We start from the raw sequence: 27,664 nt of genomic DNA, 5'->3' as shown, positions 1-27,664 counted from the left end.
TTGTTCCTCAGGTCCCAGAGTCTTTACGCTCTTTTTAGTGACAGGTTCATGACCGTCACCTTCATCTGGAATCCAAAGTCCACTTCTAGGATCACAGAGCAGAACCTATACCATGACATCAGTGCAGTGATCAGGAAATAAGACAATATCAAAGGTGTCACCTTTCAAAACAGGGAACTGGTAAATGCAATGGAATTTATTCCATATTTCAATAACGAGTAGTCATTTCTCCAAGCATTCCACAATTATGGAGCGTCAAGGAAGGAGGCCATTCGGGCCATCAAGTTGATACTGACTGTCCCTTGAAGCAATCCAGTTAGTCTCTTTCCTGGCAATATACCCACAGCCCCATAAGTTTATTTTCTTCAAGAGCCCATCCTGTCACCTTTATCAGTCATTCATCTTTTCCTTTTATCCTTAATCATAGGCAACAAGGCGTATAAAACTTCTCTCTCACATTCCGACTGCACCTCTTTTACAAAATTTAAAATACACATTCCCCCACCCACAACAGTTCTTGTACTAATAGTTAAAGAGAACGGTTTTCCCTTGGTTATTTTCTCTAAATGTGTTGCAAACTTGTACATTTATCAAACATCTATTCTGTCTATGTACAACATTCAGAATAATGCTATTAAGTGTGTAGTATCTTTGCCTATCCGCTGCATCAAAATGCATCACCTCAAACTGGTTCCTGTGTTATTGACAAATATAATTCTAACAGTTTGCTTCTCCACATTTAGCAAAAGCGACATATTTTACTCTTCCTATCATCCACCATCTTCCAGTAAATTACACTTACTTGGAGAACAATCTTAAATCAAGTTTGCTGTTCGTGCTACGTTGTTACATACGTAACCTCGTAATGAGCAAGCAATTATCGAACTATAAACATCGTAACGACACCTGTAAAGAAACGTGAAGTTCTTCAATACAAGAAATAATAAAGCCGAATTGCCTTTTCTTTCTTCTGCTTGTATCCATGATCATTTGACTGACCTGAGAAAACCATCGCTCTTCCTTGACAGAAACTGGATTATGGTCCCAAAAATACAGTATGGGAAATTAAAAAGCCATAAGACCTGCAAGAGAGGAATAATGCCCAGAGCTTTGCCCAGTTATTGAGACTTCAATATACTCCTTCGTTCAATCTGATTTTTGTCCTTAGGGGCCTACACCCATCAATAGCACCAGGCACCTGTTAGAGTGAATACAGGCCTATCATTTTGAGCTGAAGCCTTGGGCCTTCTGCTTCAGCTAGCTTATTATCAGCTAGTTAAGTACCTTCCATGCTCTGGCCAACATATTTTCAGTATCCTGGAGATAAGTCTTGTGTTCGAAAATTGAATGCTATCTTCACCAAGCTGGTCCAGGTAGCTTCAACATGATTATCCAACCAATAACATAGAAAAATGCACATCATATCTTATCCACAAGAAAGCAGAACACATTCAATCCAGCCATTTACAATCCCATCAATCTACCCTCAAAGTGAGAAAGCTGTCAGCAACAGTACTATCAAATGCTGCATGACCATGAACAACTAAATTACCAACATTCAATTTGGCTTCCACCAGGACCACCAAGCTCCAGAATTTATGACAGCCTTGGTTTTAACAAGGGTGTAAGAGCTAAATTCCAAACATGAAATGAGAACGATTGCTCTCAACATCATGGCAACATGTGACCATGTCCAAGAACCAGGGAACAAAATGAATTCAATGGTAAAGGAAAACTCTTCACTGGTTGGAGCCATAACTCTCAGGAACGAAAATGGCTGCGTTATTGGAGGTGACTCATCTCAGCCATTAGAAATAGTAACACAAGCTCTTCAGGATAACATTATGCTGGTTCCATGATCTACCCTCCTTCATAAGGTCAAAAGCAGAGATGCTCCCTGATGCTTATGTCGTGCTCAGTATAATCTGCAATTCCTTAGATCCTGAAGCAATTTTGTCAGCATGCTAGAAGTCCTGGAAAGCATCCATGTTTAGCTGACAAGTGGCAAGTGATTTCGACTTCACACAAATTTCCAGCAATAACCATTTCCAAAAAGAGAATCTAACTATCACCCCTTGACAGTGAATGGCATCACTGAGCAGCATAGTGGTTAGTACTGTTACATTACAATGCCAGGGACCCAGGCTCAATTCCAGCTTTGGGTGACCATTTGCATGGAATTTGCACATTCGTGATGATTACGGATAACATGTCAAATGAAACTACACATTTGTATACACAAAAATCAAGAAATTAGAACAGAATCAATAAAAATGAAATTAGAACAGTTTGAAACAACTGAGACTCTTTGGCAAAATGGAACTGGGGGAAGACAATTCGAAATTGTTAGGTTGTTTTGAATTTTTTTAAATTCTGATTGTACGTACAATTTAGACTCAAAATTGTCAACATGCCTTAAACTTGAATTATAGTTCAGGTTGTAGCCATTGAGGATCTGTTGATGTAATGGCAAATGGTGTACTAATCATATTGATTGTATTGTGAATAATCCAAGTCATCTGATTGTACCAAATATGGGAGGAGAAATTCTGGGCACCAGAACTTGAGGGAAATTAAAACAGCTTTTGAAAAGGGTTAAACATACAGAGTTGCAAAAGAAAGGTCAGAGAAAAATTAGTCAGAACAGACTATGCATTGACCTGTCTCCAAGCTACCCCAATCCAACTGCTGCCACTCATTAACCATCACATAACCATAAGTACTGCTTTATTACATAATACACCTTAGTTGTGCATTGAAAATACTGTCTGCCAAATTTTTGTCTTAAGAATCTGAAGACCGGTTCAAGTAATTTACAGAACCTTAATTTGTGGGCATTGTCCAATCGACCAAAGCACTGGAGGGCTTTTGAGATGCAGAAAACGAGCCCATGCCAAAGTTAACAACTTCACCAGTGAAGGTACTCTGGAGAAAACTATTTAAAGATAAATAGTTACCTATAATTTTGAAATCAATCAGTTCAGAGTACTGGAGGCATTTTTAATAGTCAAAACACTTCTAAACTCATGGAATGACTATACAAGTGGATTATGAAAGAAGGAATAGCTTACCTCAGAACACGCAAGGTTGACAAAGATGTGCAGGTGAGCCACGATAAACAGAAGATTCTAGATTAAACTGTGAGAGAGGCATATGTAGAGTAGATAGTCAGAGTCTTTGTCCCAGAATGGAATTATCAAATACTAGGTTTAAGGTGAGAGGGGGAAAGGTTAAAGCAATACGCGAGGCAAAGTTTTTACACACAGGGTGATGGGCTTTAAGTGCCTGGAACGCACTGCCAGGAAAGGTATGTGACACAGGTATGGTAGCATTTAAGAGGCATTGAGACAGGTGTCTGAACAGGCAAGAAATAGAGGGATCGAACATTGTGCAGGCACCTGGAATTAGTTTATGATGGCATCAACATTATCACAGACATGATGGGCTGAAGAGCCTGTTCCTGTGCATACTGTTCTATTAACAAAACGCTTACATGATGCTGACTTTGTTCATGTGTGAAGCTTGCTGAGTGTAAAATTGCAAGTGCAGATTGAATGAAAAAAAGCAAAATGTTCCAATTCTACATCAAGTAGATGGTGCACAACTGAAGCAAAAATACAGCGCACATCTGTTGACAGAATATAAAATAATAGTCTCAATGCAGTGAGAAATCTGAATTTTTAATTTCAGATAAATTCATGCCTTGTAATTGATAAAAATAAAACTCACTCTGCAAGGAGGGGCAGGAGAGAACATACCAAAACCTTTTAAATTTGGCAAGATGTTGTTATAATAATGGTTTGTCAGTTAAATCATGGGCTATCAATGAAAAATGTTGAGGTCAAAGGCCAACAGTGTTATTAAGAAGATACTCTGGAAGATAAGCATACATTTCAATGTGGCTTTAAGTTGGAAAACATGCTTCTGAGTTGTAGGAATGTGTTATATGGACAAAATGAAGATGGAATATCATTTTGTGTTCCTGCAGTACGTTAAATGATAGCCCAGGGATGCTGTATACAAACTGGGGAAGATGCAAAAACGTTAAGCCCGATGAAATGTCAAGGTACTGGTCGCTCCATTACAGGAAGGATGTGGAAGCATTGGAAAAAGTGCAGAGGAGATTTACCAGGATGTTGCCTGGTCTGGAGTGCAGGCCTTATGAAGAAAGGCTGAAGGATTTGGATCTGTTCTCATTGGAGAGAAGGAGGCTAAGAGGGGATTTAATAGGGACACACAAGATGATCAGAGGATTAGATAGGGTGGGCAGTGAGAGTCTTTTTCCGAGGATGATGACTTCAGCTTGTACAAGGGGGCACAGGTACAAATTGAGGGGTGATAGATTTAAGACAGATGTCAGAGGCAGGTTCTTTACTCAGAGAATGGTAAGGGCGTGGAACGTCCTGCCTGCCAATGTAGTTAACTCAGCCACAATCAGGGCGTTTAAACAGTCCTTGGATAAGCATATGGATAATGATGGGATAGTGTAGGGGGAAGGGCTTAGATTAGTTCACAGGTCGGCGCAACATCGAGGGCCGAAAGGCCTGTTCTGCGCTGTATTGTTCTATGTTCTAAGGTGCTCAATTTAATTTTTGACTGCTTGTTTTTCCAAATTTTGTTTTTTTTATCTATTTTAATTTTTGGAACACTAAAACAAACTGACCCAGAGAAAGGATGACAAAACGAATCCTCAGCCACCAAGTCTGTATTATCAGAGAAATTACATTTTGCTTGCATGAAGTGTCTGGAGCAGAAGAATCCTACCAACTATTCCTGAAACAATGTGAAATTCTGACAGCATCTCAATAAAAGCCTAACATATTGAACACCCAAAATTCCAAATTAAGTGAAATGCTTGGCTTCTTGAAGAAGAATGTAACACTTTTCAACTCTCCATTAGCGCAAGTTTAAACATGAAATACAACATTAATAGTACAGTTACACAATGCACAGCTAAGTGAAAGAAGTCGCTAAATGACTAACCCAACATGCAATGCAGAACAAAAATTATACAATGGTGAAAGCAATGCACCACACTTATTGTACTTTCAATTGTCATCAAACTGATAAATCGAGCATGAATCACAACACAGCTCCAAAATCTTACAGCAACTCACAAAACTGTGAACTATGGTACTGCATCTCCTTCAAAATAAATATTTACACTATTTTCACCAATGTTAACTGGTCGGTGATAGTCATTCAAAAAACCATTGAATTTTTGACTTGATTTATCAAATATTCCACAACATACCTCTAGGCTAATGGTGAAACATTTTATCACTCATGGGAGATATTGTAACTCATTTAAAACATATTTCTAATCAACATCCCTATTCATCAGGAAGGTTAAGTCACTACCAGTCCCCGTCTCGAATGAGAGAGCCAACCCTATCGTCTCGTATGACTTTGGTGACTCACTCAAAGCCTGGGCTGCAATTGCTGGTAGGCACTTACCTGTCAATCACTGGAGTAAAAACACGAGTCAAACTCAAAACTTCAGTTGTCAGGCATTCTTGTTAGCAGAATAGGAAATCCAATAAAAGGGATGCCCATGGTAAACTGAAGTTCCAGATTGGCGAATCCAGGTTGGCCAAAATCATATACATTTGTTAAATTTACCACCCAAAACAATCAAAGTGGAGTTTGGCTATGCTGAAGAATAAAATGAGGGCAATTCTGCAGCAATGCCTGCAAAATCATTTCACCTACATTTGGAAAGCACCACCAGACATTTTCAACACAGATGAAACAGGGTTGTGTTATTGAGTGATAATGGGAACTGCAGATGCTGGAGAATCCAAGATAATAAAATGTGAGGCTGGATGAACAGAGCAGGTCCAGCAGCATCTCAGGAGCACAAAAGCTGACGTTTCGGGCCTAGACCCTTCATCAGAGAGGGGGATGGGGTGAGGGTTCTGGAATAAATAGGGAGAGAGGGGGAGGCGGACCAAAGATGGAGAGAAAAGAAGATAGGTGGAGAGAGTATAGGTGGGGAGGTAGGGAGGGGATAGGTCAGTCCAGGGAAGACGGACAGGTCAAGGAGGTGGGTTGAGGTTAGTAGGTAGGAGATGGAGGTGCGGCTTGGGGTGGGAGGAAGGGATGGGTGTGAGGAAGAACAGGTTAGTGAGGCAGAGACAGGTTGGACTGGTTTTGGGATGCAGCGGATGGAGGGGAAGAGCTGGGCTGGTTGTGTGGTGCAGTGGGGGGAGGGGACGAACTGGGCTGGTTTTGGGATGCGGTGGGGGAAGGGGAGATTTTGAAGCTGGTGAAGTCCACATTGATACCATATGGCTGCAGGGTTCCCAAGCGGAATATGAGTTGCTGTTCCTGCAACCTTCTGGTGGCATCATTGTGGCACTGCAGGAGGTCCATGATGGACATGTCATCTAAAGAATGGGAGGGGGAGTGGAAATGGTTTGCGACTGGGAGGTGCAGTTGTTTGCTGCGAACCGAGCGGAGGTGTTCTGCAAAGCGGTCCCCGAGCCTCTGCTTGGTTTCCCCAATGTAGAGGAAGCCACACCGGGTACAGTGGATGCAGTATACCACATTGGCTGATGTGCAGGTGAACCTCTGCTTAATGTGGAATGTCATCTTGGGGTCTGGGATAGGGGTGAGGGAGGAGGTGTGGGGGCAAGTGTGGCATTTCCTGCAGTTGCAGGGGAAGGTGCCAGGTGTGATGGGGTTGGAGGGCAGCGTGGAGCGAACAAGGGAGTCACGGAGAGAGTGGTCTCTCCGGAAAGCAGACAGGGGTGGGGATGGAAAAATGTCTTGGGTGGTGGGGTCGGATTGTAGATGGCGGAAGTGTCGGAGGATGATGCGTTGTATCCGGAGGTTGGTGGGGTGGTGTGTGAGAACGAGGGGGATCCTCTTTGGGCGGTTGTGGCGGGGGCGGGGTGTGAGGGATGTGTTGCGGGAAATGCGGGAGACGCGGTCAAGGGCATTCTCAATCACTGTGGGGGGAAAGTTGCGGTCCTTGAAGAACTTGGACATCTGGGATGTGCGGGAGTGGAATGCCTCATCGTGGGAGCCGATGCGGCGGAGGCGGAGGAATTTGGAATAGGGGATGGAATTTTTGCAGGAGGATGGGTGGGAGGAGGTGTATTCTAGGTAGCTGTGGGAGTCGGTGGGCTTGAAATGGACATCAGTTACAAGCTGGTTGCCTGAGATGGAGACTGAGAGATCCAGGAAGGTGAGGGATGTGGAGATGGCCCAGGTGAACTGAAGGTTGGGGTGGAAGGTGTTGGTGAAGTGAATGAACTGTTCGAGCTCCTCTGGGGAGCAAGAATACAGTCATCAATGTAACGGAGGAAGAGGTGGGGTTTGGGGCCTGTGTAGGTGCGGAAGAGGGACTGTTCCACGTAACCTACAAAGAGGCAGGCATAGCTGGGGCCTATGCGGGTGCCCATGGCCACCCCCTTTGTCTGTAGGAAGTGGGAGGAGTCGAAAGAGAAGTTGTTGAGGGTGAGGACGAGTTTGACTAGGCGGATGAGGGTGTCGGTGGAGGGGGACTGGTCGGGCCTGCGGGACAGGAAGAAGCGGAGGGCCTTGAGGCCATCTGCATGCGGAATGCAGGTGTATAGGGACTGGACGTCCATGGTGAAAATTTGTTTTGTAGCAAATTATTTTTTAATGTTTGAACATAAAGTAATTTTTGGAAGTGAAACAATGTGGATGGCAACATTCGTATGACTGGCAAATCAAAGAAGCACGTTTTATGAATGTCAGAACACTACCCATGCATGGAGGCTAACAAAACACTGGGATGACCTCCAGCATTTTTGAACTGTGGATCAGCAAAGTGAACAAAAGGCACCAAAAGAAAAAAAAAGATTAGCAACCCATTCCAATCTGTTCCCTAGCTGTAAATGGCATAGGGAAACATGGACAATTTGCACCAAAACCCAAAAACATGGTCAACTACACTGGTAACAGTGCAGGCTGGTATCACACTCATTTGAACACATATTTCAGCAGAAAATGACTGCTGAAAGATCTTCGAGTGCACGCTCTCAAAGGTTTTTCAATGCTATCTACTTTAAAAGATCAGGTAATTTTAAGGTGAACAATTTAGAGTCATAGAACTTGAGAAATAGATTTTTTTCATGCACTTCTTGCTTCACTGAGTACTTTTTAACGTTGTGTTTGCTGCCAAAACAGGTGACAAATGGCCCAATGGTTAGCATTGCTGCTTCACCGTGCCACTGGCCCGCATTCAATTCCTGCATTGGGTGACTGTGTAAAGTTTGCTCTTTCTCCCATTGCAGGTTAGGTGGATTGGTCGTGTGAAATTGCTGCAAAGTATCCAGGGAAGTGCTGGTTAGGTGGATTAATGCTGAGTGAAATACAGACTTATGGGGCCAAAAGGCCTCTTTCTGCACTGTAAGGATTCTACGATTCTACACAAGGGGTTCTTCAGCTATACTGAAGCTCCACTCAACCTAAATTTGAGGGTAGACCCTTGAAATTCAATTTACTGATTCATGACCTTGACCGAATACCCTTCACACTTAGAGAAATGCAGCACTAACAACACTCTACAAGCTCAACACTATCCAGGACAAAGGATCCCAGTTGATTTGGCACCCCATTAAGCACACTGAACATTTACTTCCTTCAACAGCATTGCATAGTGGCAGCAGAGTGTTTGACCAACAAGCCTGCACTCCTGCAATTCACCAAGCCTTCCTTGACAGCATCTTCCAAACCTGTCATGTTTACAACCCAGAGACAATAGTAACTGATGCACTGTTTCCCCTCCAAGCCACACACCAACCTCTCTTGGAACCATATCTCTATTTGTTCACTTGTCGCTGAGTCCAAGTTCTGGACTCCATTTCTAACAGCACTAAGTATGTCCCTATACCCAAAGGACTGCAGTGGTTCAATGAGACAGTTAGCCACCACTTCTCCAGAGCAATTTGGAATGGGCAATAAATGGTGGTATGGCCAGGGACGACTATATCCTATGAACAAATAAAAAAAAGTAAGGTCCTTTCTTCTAAAAGCACAAAGAACATGTCCACGAGTTGTATGCTAATTAATCAAAAGGGATGGGGAACAATACTTTGCAGAGTCAATTTGTCAATCAATCATTATCCTTTTCCCATTCAGAACAAACTGCTGTCCCTTTTGGAATTTGAGGTTTTGCATCTGTCCTGATGTGTGCAAGTTTAAAACATTCAACAGCCTGTTTGTGTGTTCAAATCTTCAAAGTCTTTGCAGAGGCATAAAATTCATGCTGAGAAGAAAATTAACGTATTAGCTGGGAGAACATAAACCACTGAATTAAGGGCCTGAGGTTTAAGGCGAGACTTCAAATGCATTGTAGGAGGAAGATTAAAGGGAGGGAATTCTAGAGCATGAGGATTCACACAATTGATGACATACTGACCAACAATGACTCAGGTGAGGCAGCAAATTGGGTGAAAGCAATTTTAGCATTGGATTCAAAAAAACAGGAAGGTATGTCCACGTCTTTGCAACAGTAGGATGAAAATTCTAAATGAGAAAGCAATGGGAAATACAGGAAGCATAAGAGCTACAAACAAAAATGCAGACAGGAGAACTCCTGTAGCACCAGATTTGAATGCATATTTGACAATATAAGGCAACTGTAAAGAGTTCATAAAACTACTTATCAACACAGGTGCCAGAAAATGAGCAGCTGATTTAACATTACCTAACTCATCTTAATGTACATGAGTAACTGTAAGGGGCAATTTTATGAAAATAGCTCCATACCAAATGTGTTTTGATAAATTAGTTTTAGGGTGAGTATGGCCATTTTGTACTTCAGATTTGTACACGTTAAAACATCTGCTACAATACACAATAAGCTATAAGCATTCAATTGACAGAATGTATTTGAGTACATATTCCTGTGTGTACAGACGTAAAAGGCTCTCCTCGTAATATGACACCCAAATTTCTATTTATATCCACTAATTGAGCACTTATACAGTTATTGCATTTATTGATTTCAACAAAACTATGACTAATTTTGTCTGCCTGTGAACAACAACACCCGCGCCCAAAAGGAAGCTGACTGTGTTCTCTCAGCTGGTGTAGTTTACATGCATAGACAGCACTGATCCAAATATACAAGGACCTGCAGTCTTCCAAGAATTTGAGTCAAATACCAAACATCTTTAACAATGTACTTCTGCACATGTTCTAATTCAGATGTGACATCATACATTATCAACCAGTTCAAACTGCCAACCTTGGAATTCAGAGTGACTCCGAGTCACAATTCTGGAATTATACTAACACTTCCATGTCAAGTACACAACCAGAAACATTTCTCAGGATCAAATATAATATAAAGACTGCAAATAAACTGAACTGATTTCTGACTTTTACCAGGGAGAGGGACAGGCTTAGCAGCTGAGGAATAAAGTTTGAAGCAGGAACTGAAAACAGTAGCTTCAGTCTTCCAGATATTTAATAGGAAAAAATTTCTGCTCAATTTGTACTGGATGCCATAAAAAAACTGCTAAAATGTTAGACTGTTTATGTTGTGTAAGTAGCGCACTGAGGTCACTTTGGGTGGGAGTAAACAGGCCATGGGTCAATGATAATGGCATTGTGGTAACATCTTTAAATTAGTAAGCCTAAGGCCCAGCCTAACCTAGGAACACACGCTCAAATCATGCAACAGCAGCAGGTGGAACTGAAATTCAATTAATAAATCTGGAATACAAAGTCAGTCTTAGTAACTGTGTCCAAAACAACTGGCGTAAATTGCTATAAAAACCCTCCACCATACAAATGCCTTTTAGGGAAGGAGATCTGTCAATCTTACCTCATCTTGCCCATATGTGACTCCACACTAATAGCAATTAAGAATGGGCAACACATGGTGGCCTTGTGAGCAACAAAAAAATCCCAAGAAAGGGTCAAAAAAAGTGGACCAGTCAACTGAGCTGATATGGTAGAGTTGCGTGTTGCCAGCATGCATGTGAAAATGAACCTGTGTCTTTGGATAATACTGTCATAGAGCAGCACGTACGTGAGAAACAGTAAACAAATAGTAAGTATTTTTATCACAACTAACACAATATAAAATTGGCCAAAGTGCGAGTTGACTTCATTGTTACAAACGAATTGGTCAGCCAGACGCAGCCTGTGACATCAGTCTTCACCCAAATTCCTGCTATATAACCCTTTTAACCATGGGTAAATACAATTGTAGATACTGATTGTAAGCAAACTTTCCCTGCTGGTGATGAGCAAAGAAATTTAACTTTGATGGGTAACGTTACTACTGATAAAATTCAATTCAAAGTTACTTCACAGCAGATTCATAAACATAGATGGCATCCACTGGGTTCGGGAAACAAAGTCACTTCAGAACCCAACTAAGCACCCCAGAGAGTTAGTAAAGGAGTATAATCAGACATCACTCCAACTAGCACTACAAGGTACAAATGTCAACGTTGATGGGGACCCATTAGCATGAATTCCAGGTGTCATCTCTAGCTCAGCGATAGTCAGTGAGTTATGGTTTAAAACCCAATGAAATAATTTGAACTAGTTCTCAGATTGTCATGCAGAGGAAGTGTTGCATGAATGAATAACGCATTTTCCTTTCTGTCCTAGGAAAGAAGGTTAATACGCTTTAAAGTCAGTTTCCACGATCCGGTAACTCAGCGTACACCAGGGTGTGGACGCATGACTTTCCTTTTCTGTATGGCTCACTATTATATTACAGTGAATTTATTAGGTCCTTGAAGGAATGCGCTCTACATTCCTTTATGGTAAAGTGAAACACGATTGAGTCATCCTGCCTCAGCTGTGAAAAATGCTTTTGCATATGGACTTTAAAAAGAAATCTGCATTTAAATTTAAGTTAAAACTAACTCTCAACTGTCTATGATAATGAAATGTGAGGCTGGATGAACACAGCAGGCCCAGCAGCATCTCAGGAGCACAAAAGCTGACGCTTCGGGCCTAGACCCTTCATCAGATGAAGAAGGGTCTAGGCCCGAAGCATCAGCTTTTGTGCTCCTGAGATGCTGCTGGGCCTGCTGTGTTCATCCAGCCTCACATTTCATTATCTTGGATTCTCCAGCATCTGCAGTTCCCACTATCACTGTCAACTGTCTATCTTTGTTTAAGGCATTCAAATAATTTTCCAGGCAACTCTACTGGCTTGCAAGTCCATGCCTAAACTGTGAGGTCTCTATCACTGGTTGCACCAATGTGTTTCCAAAGTGAAAAACAAACTTTAGTTGGGGAATTGAAATTGATCACGCCACAGTAAGCTGATTAGCAGTGTACTGAAATCATACTTCCGTATTTTAAAATCTGTTGCATGCATCAGTCTTAAATTGGTGAGCATATGACATTTTCAAACTAAGGATATCTGTTGACTAGCTTTCGTTCTCAATTCCTGCTGCCCTGTAGGCAATACATTTTTAAACAAGTGCTTCAATATTTCATGAACTTACACATTGCCATTCCCTGTGAAAAAACATACCTAAAATGTGGAAACTTATATTTGTGGGAAAAATGAGCATAATTTAAAGGACTCCCATCCTTAGTTTGCAAAAAGCATTGCTTGTTTGTTTTTTTTCAAATACGTTCATTGACTGGCCAGCATTTACTACCTGACCTAGTTGCCCTGAAGAAAATGATGAGCTTTCTTAAACCACTGCAGTCCATGGGCTGTATGTTGACCCACAATGCCGTTAGGGAATTAATAGAATTAACAAAATATAGATATTTCCTAAGTAACCTACTGATTAGCATTATGACACATATCTGAAGCCAATGGGCCTTGAACCTGGGTCTCCAGGCCCAGAGACACGGTTGAACTGATGCCGAGAGATGTTTTGAAAACTTAAATAATGGCTCTTCACACTGCCTCAATCAAATTCAGACCTCTCCCCATACAAAAAAAAACAGGTTTGTTGTATATTTTTAAAATGTTTTACGCATGCAATTATTCAAGAAAGCAATCGCCATCATCTTGAATTATAATCAGGGATGAAAAAAGCAAATGTTGACCCTGTCAGTGATGCTCATATGTCGTAAATGAATTTAAAAAACCCTCCTGAGATCCAGAAGATAATTTGTAAAACTTTACCTACTTTCTTACCAAATGGCTGTCCCGTAAAAATTTGGTTTTATATTCATGACATTAGCTTGCAGGTTGTAATCATGCTCGCCGAGCCGGTGGGTTTGGTTGCCAATGTTTCATCACTATGCTAGGTAACATTGTCAGTGCGCATCTGGTGAAGGATCATCGTCCTGCCCCACTTGTCATTTTTATGCCTCGGCTTGCAGGGTTGGTTGGTATTACTTCTGGATTTAGGTCTAATTTAATGTATTTATTGATGGAGCTCTGGTTGGAATACCAGGCCTCCTGGAATTCCCTGGTATGTCTGTTTGGCTTGTGCAATTATCGATGTGTCGTACTAGTGGAATTCATGTCCCTCGTTGTCTATGTGTAGTGAGACAAGTGAGAACTGGTCATGTGTCTTGGTGACTAGTTGGCGTTCATGTATCCCTATTGTCAATTTTCTTCTGGATTAGCCGATTTAGTGTTTCTCACAATCCTTGCATGGTATTTTGTATTCAACCCCAGTTTTGCTGGTTTTGAGTACGGGATCTTGAATGTTCATCAGTAGCTGCCTTAGGGTGGTTGTTAGTTTGTGGGCTACTCTGATGCCTAGGGGTCTGAGTAGTCTTGTGGTTGCAAAATAGAACTGCATAAAGAGTTACGCAGTGTGCATAACTTGGTGATCCCACAACAAGCAGAATGGTTCAAAATTCAACAGTCCTGCAACATGCATACACAAATGATGATGGATAATCAATCATGGTGGCTTAGTGGTTAGCAGTGCTGCCTCGCAGCACCAAGGACCCGGGTTCAATTCCAACCTTGAGCGACTGTGTGGAGTTCTGCACATTCTTCCTGTGTCTGCACGGGTTTCCTCCAGACATTCCAATTTCCTCCCACATTCCGATGACGTGCAGGTTCAGTGGACTGGTTGTGCTAAACTGCCCACTGCATCCAGGGATGTGCTGGTTAGATGGTTTCGCCATTGGGAATGCAGGGTTACATGCAAAGGGTAGCAGGGCAAGTCCAGGTGGGACACTCCTCAAAGAGTCGGTGTGGGCTTGTCGGGCTGAATGGACTGTTTCCACATTCAAGGGTTTCTATGAACTAACCATTGGATTTAGCTCTGCAAATATCACCATTAATAACACAGAAGGTCAACACATCACTGCAAAAGATTTTTTTAAACCAAGGAAAGGGAGCAGCTTGTTCCACAATTCAATGATATAATGACCACTTTTCAGCTTCAACAGCATCTTCATGTACTATTCCTACCTGTGTTCAGGATTTTACTCAGCAGAAACCCATCAATCTTTGTCTTGAATGTAATCAGTGACCAAAGCTCTAAATGCCTCTGGGTCAGTGGGTTCCAAATATTCATCACCCTCCAAGTAAACAAATTCCACCTTGTCTCAATCTGAAATAACCCTTCTCTTATTTTAAAAGTGTGTATCCTGGTCCTATTACACCATTAGGCCAGTCGGAATTTAGTACGATTGAATGAGATCAGATCTTGTTCTCAAAAACTCCAAAGCATAAAGGCCCAGTCTACTCAATCATTCCTCCATCCCACAAATTAGTTTGGTTAACCTTTGCCGCACCCTCTTTATGGCAAGTATATAAAAAGACCAAGACTTCATAAAATACTCAAAGAGTGGTCTCTCCAAGGCTCTCTATTATTGCAGTAGGACTTCTTTATCCCCATACGCAAAGGCCAAATTAACATTTCCCTTCTTAATTGCTTACTGTACCTACAAGTTCACCTTCAATGATTCATGAACAAGACAGGCTTTGAGACCAAACCCTCCCAGCCTCTCACCATTAAGTAATACTCAGTATTCCTGCTTTTCCTGCTAAAGTTGAAGGCCTCCCCGTTGTCCACACTGTATTCCTTCTTCTAATTTTTGGTCATTCACTTGGCCTCTCCAAGTTTCCTTGAAAGGTCTTGGCATCCTCCTCATAATTTTCACTTCTACCTAGTTTTCTACCATCTGCAAACTAAACAGCTGGCATTCATCTGCAGCCAGGCATGCCAAGTATACAATACACATGACAGTATTCTCCTGAAGTCAGCAACATCAACAAATGGCAGACGACAGTCAACGTGATTAATTCCATTGATATCAATAAATATCTGAAAGCAGTGGGTAAAGCAAAGGCTACAGGCCCTGGCAGCATGTCAGCAGTAATGCTGAAGTTGTGTGCTTCAGAAGTAGCAGCACATCCCTAATCAAGCTCTTTCATTGCAAACTGAACACATGCATCTCCCAAATTCCATGAAAAATTGCACAACCATGCCCTGTCAACAAAAGCAGGACAAATCAAATTCAGTCAATTACTATCCCATCTGGCAGAAAATAGATGGTTGGTCAGATAGACACATTAGTGGAAAATGAAATTTAACCCTGAAAAGCAAGAGGAGATGGACTTTGGAAATAGTAACAAAATAAGGCAGTGCTCAATGAATGGCAGGACACTACAAAGTTCAGAGGAATCTTACGTGCTTGTCAACAAATCCCTGAAGGCAGCTAGACAGGTTAATAGGTGAGTAAGACAGCATATGGGACCCTTGCCCTTCTCGAGGGCAGTCAGGGAAACAAGGGCATGACCAGCAACATTCATGTCCCATCTGAGAATTAAAAGCACATATTATTGTGTGTTGAGCCCTACTGCAGATCCAAAAAGTGGATTTCCACCCAGGGCCAACTCCCTCAGTAACACAGTGTCAACAAAGAAGAAAAATTATTCAGGTTTTACATTCCTGACTGCAATCCACAGCAGGAAGAGTTCACGCATTGACACTGATAAGGAAGGAGGCAGTGTTGGGTATCCTAAAAGACATTAAGGTGGACAAGTCCCCAGGTACAGATGGGATTTATCCCAGGTTATTGAGGGAAGCGAGAGAGGAAATAGCCGGGGCCTTAACTGATATCTCTGCGGCGTCCTTAGATACGGGTGAGGTCCCAGAGGACTGGAGGGCTTGCTAATGTTGTCCCCTTGTTTAAGAAGGGCAGCAAGGATAATCCAGGTAATTATCGACCAGTGAGCCTGATGTCAGTGGTAGGGAAGCTACTGGAGAAGATACTGAGGGATAGGATCTATTCCCATTTGGAAGAAAATGGGCTTATCAGTGACAGGCAACATGGTTTTGTGCAGGGAAGGTCATGTCTTACCAACTTAATAGAATTCTTTGAGGATGTGACAAAGTTGATTGATGAGGGAAAGGCTATAGATAATATACACGGACTTCAGTAAGGCATTTAAGAAGGTTCCCCATGGCAGGCTGATGGAGAAAGTGAAGTCACATGGGGTCCAGGATGTGCTAGCTAGATGGCCAAAAAACTGGCTAGGCAACAGGAGACAAAGGGTAGTAGTAGAAGAGAGTTTCTCAAATTGGGGACCTGTGACCAGTGATGTTCCACAGGGATCTATGCTGGGACCACTGTTGTTTGTGATATGTGTAAATGATCTGGAGGAAGGTGTAGGTGGTCTGATCAGCAAGTTTGCTGATGACACTAAGATTGGTGGAGTAGCTGATAGTGAAGGGGACTGTCAGAGATTACAGCAGAATATAGATAGACTGAAGAGTTGGGCAGATAAATGGCAGATGGAGTTCAATCCGGGCAAATGCGAGGTGATGTATTTTGGAAGATCAAATTCAAGGCGAACTATACAGTAAATGGAAAAGTCCGAGGGGAAATTGATGAACAGAGAGATCTGGGTGTTCAGGTCCATTGTTCCCTGAAGGTGACAACGCAGGTCAATCAGGCGGTCAAAAAGGCATATGGCATGCTTTCCTTCATTGGGCAGGGTATTGAGTACAAGAGTTGGCAGGTCATGTTGCAGTTGTATAGGACGTTGGTTCGGCCACATTTGAAGTACTGTGTGCAGATCTGGTCGCCACATTACCAAAAGGATGTGGATGCTTTGGAGAGGGTGCAGAGGAGGTTCACCAGGATGTTGCCTGCTATGGAGGGTGCTAGCTGTGAAGAGAGGTTGAGTAGATTAGGATTATTTTCATTCGAAAGACGGAGATTGAGGGGGGACCTGATTGAGGTCTACAAAATCATGAGGGGTATAAACAGGGTGGACAGCAAAAGCTTCTTCCCCCAGAGTGGGGGACTCAATTACTAGGGGTCAAGAGTTCAAAATGAGAGGGGGAAAGTTTAAGGGAGATATGCGTGGAAAGTTCCTTACACAGAGGGTGGCGGCTGCATGGAACGCGTTGCCAGCGGAAGTGGTAAAGGCAGACACGTTAGCATCTTTTAAGATATATTTGGACAGGTACATGGATGGGCAGGGAGCGAATGGACACAGGCCGTTAGAAAATAGATGACAGGTTAGACAGAGGATCTAGATCGGCGCAGGCTTGGAGGACCAAAGGGCCTGTTTCTGTGCTGTCGGTTTCTTTGTTCTTGTTCTTTGATTAAGGGCAGTATGTTTCTTTGCAATTCAGAAATCTTTTCAAACGTACTTTCAAGACCAACCTATCGAACAAGACATGGCTGGGATCCCCATAATCATGGAATTTTATTCCGGTGAAAATTAGATAGAGAGTTATCCAGAAAGAGATGGCTGTGGAGCTAAAAATTAGAGAAAAATGAAACACATGGAGGAGCGCCTTAAGCTTTTGAGTGTATAACAAAACTTAAGTTATCAGGTCTCAGATTAAATTGTTTGTTTCAACTGAATCAATGAACCAAGCACAGCCTGTAGAGAGTTAGAATTAGCTTCATGGGATCAAAACCAAACTTTTATTATAAAAAAAAGTAAGAGGGGGCACTTTGCTATCATACAGCTTTCTCAAAAAAAAACACACACACACGGATCCTGAAAAGGAGCAAAAAAAAATTGGACTGAATTGCATGAATTTTCCCCAATTGTGCTAGTAAGGTACGGGTGGCTCTATATTTAAAACTAAATGTTGATGATGCTTCAGGGCTCCTAGCAGATTCATGATAGCAAGAGATACCTTTGAGGAGAATTCTGTATATTTCAGTGCAGTGTGGTTTAAACTAAAAACAGGCAGGTCATATAAAGTCGGTACAAGTCAGTGCAACAAACAGCAGCATTAAATATTCTGAGAGTACATCACTTTCATTTTGTTCTATCAAAAAAAAACAAAATTAGGCTTCCAATTAAGAGTCAGGATCAATTACGAGCATTGTCACATTATTTAAAAAATATGGATCCAAGTTTCACACTCAGACTTGGGTACAAAAAAAATCCTTTATTCTGATTTTAGTTTTACAATTTTTTATCAACAGAAAATTAACAACTGACTTGAGAGGTAAGTAATTAGCAATAATTTCAACACTGATTGTTCCAATGAATCTGTCAAAGTTTGATTTTCATAACTTTCCCACATGAATCTAACAGATCATCGTGTTCATATATCTGATGCTATCTGCCTCCATTTTTCTCCTGGAAAAAAAAAGACTTCAATGTTTGTTCTTGACTACATTCAATTCCAAAGCACATTTCCTAGTCTCTGCTAAGACAGAATTTCAGAGCCAGCCCATATTCTGGCTCTACAGTTCATCATTGAGGCGAGACATTACACCAAGGTCTTATTTGTCCTTTGAGACGCACATTTAAAGATTCCCTGGCACTATTTCAAAGTAGCACCAGGGATGTGATCTCCAATATCCAATTCAATTTTAATCATTCAATGTCAAAAATAATTATCTGGTCATAACAATATAGTTGAAGAGAACTTGCTGGATGTGAGTTGGCAGCCATGACATGTTATGATCCTTGTTGATGTGCTCACTAGACAAGTCAAACCTCACTCTCCTATCTGGATAGACAATATTTTGGTTTTGTGTGAAGTCAACATGGTGGTCACTGACTCATAACCATTAAGAATTGTAGATTTTGACAATAAAACTGATATTTATGATACAAAAGAAATGACAAAACAGAACAAATGACACCATTTGAAAGGTTTTGAAATAAAGCAGCACAAAATTACATCTATTTGAATACCATCTTAAATACAAGAGTTCCCTTCTCTATCATAGCTGTAGGTTTGACCTGACTGCTTCTTTTAACTCTTGCCCTTGAGAGCTTGATAGCCTCTTCCTTGCTTATTCACACAACTGGGCTAAAACTCTGAGCTTCAATGTTCTAACCAAACATCTTGATCTGGAATTTTCAAGCTAAAGCCCTCCCACTGAGGTAATCTATTTCCTAACTACTCTGGACCAGCTCCTTTCTCCAAAAGAAAGTAAGTGGAGCTAACCACAGTCAGGCCTTCCATGAACTGAACTAAACCAAAAACTTTCCAATATACATCTATTTCTGAAACAAAATCAACTTTTGATTCTTTCTAAACTAAAAGTAAGCTAATATATTTCAATGTTTGCTCTCTCCTATCATAAAACTTTCACAATTCAAACTCAATCATGTTGTCAGTCCAACAGGGCCCCAATCAGCTGCTCCCACAGACAATTTGGCTTAATATCATGGCTCCAGAAAGACCGACAACTTACTATTAAACCTTCCATACGTAGAAACCAAAACCTACATGCCTTTTATTCAAAATCCAAACTCTAAAATAAATAGTATTTATAAATACGTATATATAAATAACCTACTTCACATCACAGACCAAACTTGGAAAAATTACTTCATGAGCTGTAAAGAGTTTGAAACATATGGGAAAGCCACAATCTAAAAAGTCTTTTCTGTTTCTAACATTTCTATTTCAATTCCCTTTTCGGGTGTTGTGCCTTCCCCCCTTTAGCCGTTCATCAACACTCATCAAGAATAACACCTTGCCCCCCGTCTCCAACCTTACTCCCCGACTCCCTGCAAGGACCTATACTTGATACCCTCTTATTTTTCATTTGCATGCTACCGGTTGACATTTCCAAACAAAATTAATTATAACACATACATGGATGACAACCATTCCAGCACATTCCCAGTTAGTTTCAAACGTCTTATCTTCCATAAATTTGAATTTGTTCAAAACTCAGCTGCCTACATCTTAACTCACAACGAGACCTGCTCGCCTATTCACCTAACTTGCTAAGCTATAATCAGTATTGGTCAAGCTACATCTTAATGTTAAAATTTCCATCCTCGTTTCAAAATCTTTCCATTATTGATGGGTTATAGGGGTGGCAAGATGGTGCAAATGGCCTACTCTTGATCCTAATGCATATGTTGATATGTTCACGACATCGCCTATCCCAATCTCCTCCAGTCCCACAATCCTCAAAAGTACACAGCCATCTAATTTTGGTCTTGAGCATCTCAATTTTAATTACTACATCACCAATGGCCATGCCTTCAGTTACCCCAAGTCTGGAATTCCCTCCTGACACCCGATTATCTTGCTTTCTTTTCTTACGACACACCTTAAAACCTACCTTTTTCACCACTTCTTTGGTTATCTGCCCAAATGAGAGAGATTAGGTGCCATACTTTGCCAAATAATTGTCCTTTGACATGTGTTGTTTTCTGCCCAAACCTTCCTATTTTCTGCAGTTGAGTCACATTCAATACCTTATGATTTCCTGCTCCTGTTCTCTATCAAACATGCAAGTCCTTCTTTAATATTACATGTTCCTTTCACAGCTTGAACATCACCATAACATCAAGATTGTCATGTAGGAAAGTAAGTTTAATGTAAGCTTCTGTACATGTCAAAACCAGTCTTGATCTAGCACTTACGGGATAAACCTTAGAATTTCTTTTTCTGGGGCTAGGGAAGGAGTGACAATGAAATTGGGGGAAAAAAAATCAGTTCATCCCTATTCTTTCAATATATTTCATTCACAAACTGTAGTCTATAATTTACATTGACTCAGCAAGTGTATTCCATTTCAGCTATAACAGAAACCACAACTAATTAAAACTATTCACACTTGTTTATTCATACACGAACTTCAGTGAATTACGAAACTTTTCCCAATATCTGTAAGACTGGTGACACCCTAGTCAAATACTTAAAAAGTCCCAGACAAGAAAACTGGAAACACTGTGGATACTGGAAATCTGAAACAAAAATAGGAATTGCTGCAAAATTTCAGCAGGTCTGGCAACAGATAAATCAGAGTTAATGTTTTCAGTTCAGCCACCCTTCCACTCAACTCCGTTGAGTTAACTGATCTTAGTCCAGACAAATGCTTTAAAATTGGTATTAATACACAAGATGACAGGGTAAAAGATCAGTGTATGTCATTAAAATGAAACCTTAGCAGATGCACCTCATCTCTAATTAGGCATTTTATTACACCCTTGGGACACTTGTGCAGAGTGGTAGTGGTGTCCCTACCTCAGGTCTAAGATCTGTGTTCGCATCCCTCCTGCTCTACAGCTGTGTAATAACATCTCTGAATGGTTGATTAGAAAATAATATTTACACCTCTTGCGGATCCCATATCAGTTCAACAATTTCAGATCATAACCAGTGCTTTTTTAAAAATAATTCAAATTAAATAATCCCTGGCCATCCTTCTTCTTTGGACCGTTCTGCTCTACTCTTTCCCTGTCATTCTGTCCTTGCTTTAATTTGTATTTTTAAATTTTATTTTTGATTTTTGTTGTACTTCTCATTAACAATTTCTTTCTCCAAAGATCCTGCTCAAGTCAAATCTGAGCCAATACAACACTTTCAGTTTTTGTTTCAGATTTCCAGCATTATATTGAGTTTATTATGAGTGGGATTAGGAAGCAAATCTTCAATCTAAAGTAAATGGAAATCTCAAACTCTCTAGCTTGAGATTGGTGAGGCAAGGTGAATTTAAAAAATCCAAATGGAGCTTCATAGATTTTTTTTATAATGCAAGAGCTAGAAAATCAAGTGTTGTAAATGGAATCACTCTTCACATTAACTATGACTAGAACAATGGTAAAGCAGGCTTGAGAGTTTGAATGGTCAAATCTTGTTTTGATGCTCCTAGATCATGCTATCAGGTGAAGGGCAGGAGGGGGAGCAACAAAAGATTAACATGAGAGATAGTAGGAACTGTTGATGCTGGAGAATCTAAGATAGCAAGGTGTAGAGCTAGATGAACACAGCAGGCCAAGTAGCATCAGAGGAGCAAGAAAGCTGATATTTCGAATCTGAACCCTTCTTCAGAAATGGGGGAGGGGAAGGCGATTCTGAAATAAAGAGAGCGGGGAGGTGGATGGAAGATGGATAAAGGAGTAGATAGATGGGAGGCAAGACGGACAGGTCAGGGAGGCAGGGATGAGGCTGGTAGGTAGGAGGTGGAGATGGAAGATTTATATTTTTCTGTACAGTAAAGAATGCACAAAACTATATAATCCTGTGATCTATAATCATGCTTTTGGTTCCTTCGCAAGATATCTTGGCTGTTACTATCACATGATATTAGCATAAACAATACTTAAGTAGCTACAACCAGCTTGGAACAGGTGTTACCCTGTGAGCTTTCTGTGGTCTCACTGGACAGGTGACAGCGCGAAACAGCTATTCGTGCAGCTCATACCAAAAAAAATCAAACACATAAATTGGGAGGAATAGTTCATTCAGTTACTCTGCCATTGCATAATTTCATGGGTGATCTGATTGTGACCTCAGCCTCACGTCGCCAACTAACCCCAATAACATTTGACTGCATTATTAATGATTCAATTTCAATTACTATGCCTCTACCAGTCTCCAAGCACAAGAGTTCTTAAGTCTCAACTTTCAGATTCTCTCATTCTTTTACATTCCATAGGATACAAGTCCAGTATAGCCAAGTTTTTTTTGTAAGGAAACTTCCCCATCCTAGGTAACTGATTAAATTGCATTCCTAAATGAGGAGTCTAAAATGATACACAGTACTACAGATAGGGTGGGGAATTTCAAGACGAGGGGAGTAATTTTTAAGGTGAGAAGATGAAGATTTTATGAAGGCATGGGGGCAATTTTTTTTACACAGTCGTTCAGTGTAGAATGAACTTCCACAGGAAGTGGTGGATGTAGTTACAGTTACAACATTTAAAAGACATTTAGACAAGTATATGAATAAAAAAAGTTTGCAGGGATATGGGCCAAGTGCAAGCAAGTGGGGCTAGTTTAGGTTGGGATTAAGTTCGGCTAGTTTAGGTTGGGATTAAGTTCGGCATGGACTGGTTAGACTGAAGAGTTTGATTCCATGCAATAGGACTCTACACAACTTCTTTAATACTACACACAACTGCAGCAAAACATTCCAATTTTTATATTCAATTCCCCTTGCAATAAACAACATCGTATTTGCATTCCCAATCACTTTCTGAACCTGCATGCCAGCTTTGTGTGATTCCTTTTTCAGGTCGCCTAGATCGCTCTGCAATGAATTCTGTCACCTTTCCCTATCTAAACTGGACAAAGTGAGCACATTCACATTTTTCTACATGTTACTCCAACCGCTCGCTAACTTTTTGCCCACTTAGTATATCACTTTGTAGGCTGATTTTTCCTTTACAACTTATTTTCCTAACTATCTTTGTACCATCAGTTAATTTTTTTTTACTATACAATTACTTAATTGAAACATATAAAATAATCAGAGGGTTAGATAGGGTGGATAGGGACAGCCTTTTTCCTAGGATGGTGATAGCGAGCATGAGGGGGCATAGCTTTAAATTGAGGGGTGAAAGATATAGGACAGATGTCAGAGGTAGTTTCTTTACTCAGAGAGTAGTAAGGGAATGGAACGCTTTGCCTGCAACGGTAGTAGATTCGCCAACTTTAGGTACATTTAAGTCGTCATTGGATAAGCATATGGACGTACATGGAATAGTGTAGGTTAGGTGGGCTTCAGATTGGTATGACAGGTCGGCACAACATCGAGGGCCGAAGGGCCTGTACTGTGCTGTAATGTTCTATGTTCTATCTGGGACTTTCATTCAAGTTATTGATATACATTGTGAACAGTTGAGGCCCTAGCACTGGTTCCAGTGGCACTCCATTTGTCACGTCTTGCCAATCTGAAAATGACCAATTTATGGCGACATTCTGCTTCTGGTTAACTTAGCAAACCTCTATCCATGCCATCTATTTTACCTCACACCATGCTATTTGGATTAAATTATATGTTTGTCACTATCGTTAAAGTCCAAAGCTGACAAAAACTTGGAAAGAGAAACAAACAAGACCACGAGGGGCAAATTTTTTTTCTACACCCAGTGTAGCTCATGTGTGGAATGAGCTGCCACATAAAGTGGTGGATGCAGATACAGTTATAACATTTAAAAGACATTTGGATGAGGTCATCAACAGTAAAGGTTTGGAGGGATATGGGCCAGCATTGGCAGGTGGTACGAGTTTAGTTTGGGAACTTGGTCGGTGTGGACTGGCTGGACCAAAAAACTTGTTTCCATGCTGTATGGCTCTATGACTCATCAATTCCTCCTTTGTCAGCAGCAAGAATCAAAACAAATTTGGCTCAAGTTTCCATTTCTCACCTGATGTGTTAGAAACAGTCAGAGACCACAGAAGGTAAACGGCAACAAATATTGTGCACGTGATGCAGATCAATAACAAAACATTAGCACAGACTTGGTCGCAACTCAATTTCTGCAAAGCCATTGCAATAAAAACTGTTGAGGAAAAAAGACTGCCATGATAATTACATGACAAGACTTTGAACAATTAGGTCGATGCCTTCCCACATTACAATGATACTGGAGGAGGGTACATCACGTTCAGACCAAATCTAAATTAAGCTGTTCTCATCACTTGCTACAGTTAAATTTAGATCTGTGATTATTTCAGAGCAGATTCATATTAATCATTTAAGCAGGTTGTGTGGAATAGTGGATCTTTACACAAGTAATTCTGACCAACATTAAATAAACATACATTTCTAGACAAGGACCAGCTGACCAGATACAGCACAAATAACTGAAAATATTTGGCAAGAAGCCAGAGAACAAAATCACTCAAATGTAGACAAGCAAGGATTTTAACAAGGTACATCAGTCGTCAGCAGCACTGTGATGCCTAGAACAAATTAAACAGGACTGAGTGAAAAAAGACAGGCAACAGGGACGGAAAGACAGAATATCAACCAAATCAAGAGCTAGCTATCTCTGTCAAAATCATGCTTCCTTCTCACATTATGAGATGCTTAACGTATATAACATATAATATATTTTATATATATATAAAAATAAAACATACAGGGAACTGTCCACACTGACTAAGTACCAACTGCTTCAAATCACATAGCACGGCCTTCCTCTATCTAAATTCTGTTAGCTGCACTTTATCCAACTCTACTCCAGAAGTTTAAACCCTCAATAATGTTTATCTATTTTCTTCCCTGCTCCAACAAGCCAATGCCCCAGACAAGCTGCCTTAAAAAAAGTACAATTCTTGCTAATACACTCCACCCTTCTACATCTCTCTGGCTCAAAGTCTCCACAAAAATTAACTGACGATATCATTTGCATTCTCATGCAACTTTTCAATCTTTTGCAATGAGCCTCTTATATCGAATCACCATATTGGATACAAACTGTTTTGCTACAGTTGTGACAGTAACGTATGTGATGTGAAAGTGATGCCATGGTTTAAAATAAAATCTTCATAGTTGAGCTCTCGTGTAGAAAACAAGGTTTATTTTAAGGAATCAAGGCCTGTATCCTAGCTGCCAATTGTAAATTAAAACTTAAGCATACTTTTAAACTATGTTGATTGTATAAAAGCTGTTTAGTTTACAGTTCAGTATATTTTTTTTCAAAAACATTACTGATAGCATAATTCAAGGATCAATCACGTGATCCCTGTTAAATGTTTTACCCACAGAAACCTAAACTAATCTCATCTAATCATTCCATGAGTCAGTACAGACAAAATGCACATTGTTGCATGCACTCTAATTTAATCATTTATGCCCTGTTTCTACAGAAGACTAACATTATTGTGATAACAAGACAGACAATAGAATCCAATTTTCAGTTGGGCAACTGATATTATTGGCTGAGAAATTTAATCCTATCGCTGGAATTCATTTGTACCACTTCCCGTTCAACTGCAAGTTCAGTTTGTTTCAGAATAACATGATGTCATTTTAAATGAACATTGCTTTATAACACCTGATAGTTGTTCCAATATTCAATTAGAATATTTTGTTACAAAAGCAAAGTAGTTCACATACCCTCTTGAATACATACTTAAATACGCACTAAACTTGGATTCTTTAGAACCAAATTAAGTTCTAAAATAATAAATGTGATCTTAACTTTAATTTTATACAAAAGTGATAGGCACTGAAGTGCTTGAAAAATTACTGTGGGTGCAGTATAGGTCAATATTTTGATAACCTTTCATGCACTTCCCCATTATTCTGACACAAAAATTATATGATATTTCAGCACCTTGACCACAAAGCATGGAGCAATATATTAACATCTGTTTTGTTGGTTTCGAAAAAAATGCCAACTTTAACAAAGGGCACACACAAGTCACAAACAACTTTAGGTAGATACTCAAACTTGAACAGCAAGCTCTAACCAAAGACTGGAATTTACAAACTACAAGACCACTTCCACAACGATGTGAACTGAGACGACTTGGATGAGGAATCCACTATTCAATCTCTAAGAGGATATTTCAGTTGTAACTACAACGAAGGTCGCTCTCGTTGTCAGCTGGACACTCATACTTGCTAGTTAAAATATAGGCCAACAGCTGAATTTTAGAGCTGATTTGTTTTGCCTGTTTTTATTGCCTGTGGTGACTTTAGTTTCATTCAACACGCACTGAGAATAAACACGTCCAGATACGCGAAGATGAAAGCTGTCACAAATTTGTTTTTAATGAGTAAATTTTGAAGTAGGGAAGCTCTAGATGAAAACGCACACCCGATGAGTCACAGTTAGAAAAACAATTTGCAAAAGATCAGAAGGTTATCCCGACAGGATCATTTTAAAGTGTCCGAGTAAATACCAAACAACCTTCAAAAGTGTAGAAGCCAGAATTTCCTACGACCATCGGCGCTTATCAAAGGCTTCGCTTTTCATGATTTTGAACAATCAGCCAATTTGTATTCCGAGACTTGCGTTTCAGCATTTTCGTTTTGTAAAAATAATGGCAAATCGCCCATTAACAAGAAACTCAGTTGCCGGACTTTCACGAAATCCACCAGATTAGGCATTAACAGGGTGTGGCTAAGAAATTGCAGGGTGATTTATGAGGATCTATTTACTATGAATTGTTTCTTGAATATCGTCATGCTTGAAAATAAATGTTTAAAGAGGTTGCACGTACGGAGTGTTTAAAAAAGTGCTCAGAAACGAGTGTCAGGAAAGATCATTAAAAATGAAAATAAACCCCTGAAACTCCCGGGGAATAATGTCTCCCCCTCCGTGGCAGTGTTTACAACATTGTCACATGGACCCGGACATGACTACAGCCATTCTTACTCGCTATGGGGATTCTTTAAATCCTTTACAACACAAAATATACATGAATAAAAACACTTTACTTCGTGAGTCACAAGGTGTTACTTTGGCCCGACCGTGAAAATGAAGAACGAGAAGCTTTTCTTCTCTCCATTTCCGATAAGGAAGTGATTCTACAAAAAAAAACACTGTTCGCCCGAAAAAGATCGTCGTCGGCATCATAGCAGACTTGCGCTT

General features: G+C 40.5%; 1 protein-coding gene across 5 annotated transcripts in view; it reads right to left on the bottom strand.

Moving 5' to 3' along the window:
* stag2b (STAG2 cohesin complex component b) overlaps nt 1-27,604 on the bottom strand; it is a 173,134-nt gene extending 145,530 nt beyond the window's left edge. For 2 of the 5 annotated variants that reach the window (XM_048544322.2, XM_059651402.1), the window contains exon 1: nt 27,511-27,603. The gene's annotated coding sequence lies outside the window, so the exon portion shown is untranslated. Of the gene's footprint in view, nt 1-3,071; nt 3,094-26,980; nt 27,157-27,510 lie in introns of those variants that run through there. The other 3 variants (XM_059651403.1, XM_048544324.1, XM_048544323.1) reach the window with 3 other exon arrangements.
* Nucleotides 27,605-27,664: the final 60 nt, after the last annotated feature.

Source organism: Stegostoma tigrinum, chromosome 15, assembly GCF_030684315.1.
Source record: "Stegostoma tigrinum isolate sSteTig4 chromosome 15, sSteTig4.hap1, whole genome shotgun sequence".
Taxonomy (NCBI): domain Eukaryota; kingdom Metazoa; phylum Chordata; class Chondrichthyes; order Orectolobiformes; family Stegostomatidae; genus Stegostoma; species Stegostoma tigrinum.
The sequence above is the reverse complement of the archived record's forward strand: the minus strand, read 5'-3'. Positions and strand labels throughout refer to the sequence as shown.